Genomic DNA, 2,423 nt, shown 5'->3' with positions numbered 1-2,423 from the left:
TGCCGTGACTCGGATTTGAACCGAGGTTGCTGCGGCCACAACGCAGAGTACTAACCACTATACGATCACGGCAAGCCATCAGAAAACTCAAATTAAAAGGGGCCATTTTTTCCCCTGGTGCTCTTTAAAATGTCGTATAAATGGTGCCATCTGCAGTTTACAGTGAGTGTTAGCAGCAGTTTGGTCTAAACATTCTTACAATTAATTATCATGTTGAAATTGCTTCCAGACTTATTTTACCTTACTTGTAATAACCCATGTTTATCAGAATTGCCTAAAAAAAATGGTTTGGGATTATTATAATATACTTTCCCCTGTCCCTTAAAAACCTTTTCAGAGATACGTTTTTCCTATTTTATCAGTAGTGGGGAATGCAAGGCATGACAACAGAGAAGATACAGATTTAAATAAATTATCAAAATCTGTTTAACTGATTAGTTAAACCTGATTGATTCTGCTGTAAATGTTTGCACTGATTGACATCATCTTCCTTGCCTCTGCTATGAGCACAGAACATAAAAGACATATTTTACAGAATTTACATTACCTCTGTGAAAGAAAATGGTCAAACACTACAGATGAAGTCTGAGGGGAGTAAGGCCTTTGTTTCTATGAACAAAGACTATCAATTAGTGTAATACTGAAGCTGAGATTCTGAGTGGCTCTTTTACAGATATCCAGAGACAAGAAGACTGCAAACAGCATTCAAATAGGCAGAACAGCAAAACAATTACTAGTTCTTTCAAATGAAAGCTGCATGAGAAATCAAGCTACATACATGTAAAGAAAGATTATAACGAGGAAAAAGAGTAATGGGCAAACTCCAAAGCATTCAACTCCTGTTCAGTAAATGCAGAATGGGCTTTTCATGCTCACCTTCTCCAGTTATATTCATTGTTTTAATAAAAAACGTTATCAGCTTAATTGCCTTGGAGAGCACAGCAGCACAACCACTGCAGTGGTACATGTCCCACTGAATCTCTGAAGAAGGATAAAGACATACAAAAAAAGCTTAGTAGACTGTAATATGCAAGACTATTAATATGTCTTCAGCATGGTGAAATGTGTATTTACTCTGGATGAAGGTCTGCACAGTGGGATAATTCATAGGTAGACTGTGCAAAAGAAACAGGAGGCTGGGAGTTTAAAAGGTGAATTTACTAAACAGACTCTGTTCTGCTCTGCCTGAGGAGCAGGGGGTCTCACTGCCTCTGTCTTAGGGTAAAACACTTGCACTTGCATGGAGGTCCACCCTGCCACTGGAGCTGTGGGAGAGAAGGAGAAAGCATCACTTTCTGGTGTTTGGTGGGGGCACTTGGAGAAAAAGGGACATCTAATGGTGGTTTTGACTGCTGTAATTCACCCTTCAGCCTTCCCAAGTGGTTTAATGTGACCAGAATAGCATTTTTCACTCAGGGGTCAGCGTACCCTTTCACAGGATAGAAAAATGGTTTTGCTTAACATTATGGAGGTGAACAAACCTAGAAAAAAAATTGTTCAGTAGTATCTTCTCTGAATTCTCTTGGTATTATAGACCTGTGAAGGCAGAGCTGTCAGAATATTTATTGCATTTCCATATGTATGGCTTTAAATAACTTTAGGTTTTCTAATTTCAGATCTTGTTATTACTGGTTACCTGTCCTGAAGTAACAAACACCTCAGGTTTTGGATGAGTGCCTCAGAACATGCAGATTTCTTCTAAAGGCAGAAGTCAAATAAACATAAGTTTTTCTCCATGGCATCCTCCTTCAAAGCAAGGGCATTGAGTTAAAATTACTGCAGGACTCCTTGAAGTAGTTTATAACATGATAATCAGGAGGTTATGGAGATCTTAAATGTGGTTTAAAGACTGGTAGTTCTAGTGAGACAGGCTTTTTGCAAACTCTGGAACATGTATTGACCCACTATAGTGTTACCTCCCATCACAATCATAGGGATGTTTTAGCTTTGCAGCAGTGAAACTGGTTTGCTAGATTCCCATCAAAAAATATCACATGACATTTTAAATCCAAGTGTCAGAGAAACAACTACCAAAAAATCCCACTTCTAGTTCCATCTTATTGTATGAAGTTTACAATGTCATCTAATGTATTTTTTGCAAAGCTGGAGTCACTCGATGTACAATTTTTTATTTCAGATCTATCTATACATGAGAATATAATATAACAATTATATTCATAAACCTTTGATATTAGCGCACAATTTTTGAGATGAGAAAATGAGCAGTAATCGCTGGATAACAAATGATAATTTCATGACTTGTACTACACTGGTACTCCTTTTCATTTAATCTCTACACATCTCATTTTTTTTGCATTCATTATTATTTTTCATCATTTCTACTAGTAAAATGTTGTTACTGAATCCTATTTTGTCCTGAAAGAATGTTAGTGCACATAAGCATGTTTTGTGAAGTATTTGGT

The 2,423-nt window shown here is 37.0% G+C and overlaps 1 non-coding gene across 1 annotated transcript; it reads right to left on the bottom strand.

Moving 5' to 3' along the window:
• On the bottom strand, nt 1-72 carry TRNAH-GUG (transfer RNA histidin (anticodon GUG)). Its single transcript has one exon. It is a non-coding gene; the product is annotated as a tRNA-His (tRNA).
• Between the last annotated feature and the right edge of the window lie 2,351 nt (nt 73-2,423).

The sequence above is a fragment of the Poecile atricapillus genome, chromosome Z, assembly GCF_030490865.1.
Source record: "Poecile atricapillus isolate bPoeAtr1 chromosome Z, bPoeAtr1.hap1, whole genome shotgun sequence".
In the NCBI taxonomy this organism is placed as follows: Eukaryota; Metazoa; Chordata; class Aves; order Passeriformes; family Paridae; genus Poecile; species Poecile atricapillus.
The sequence above is the reverse complement of the archived record's forward strand: the minus strand, read 5'-3'. Positions and strand labels throughout refer to the sequence as shown.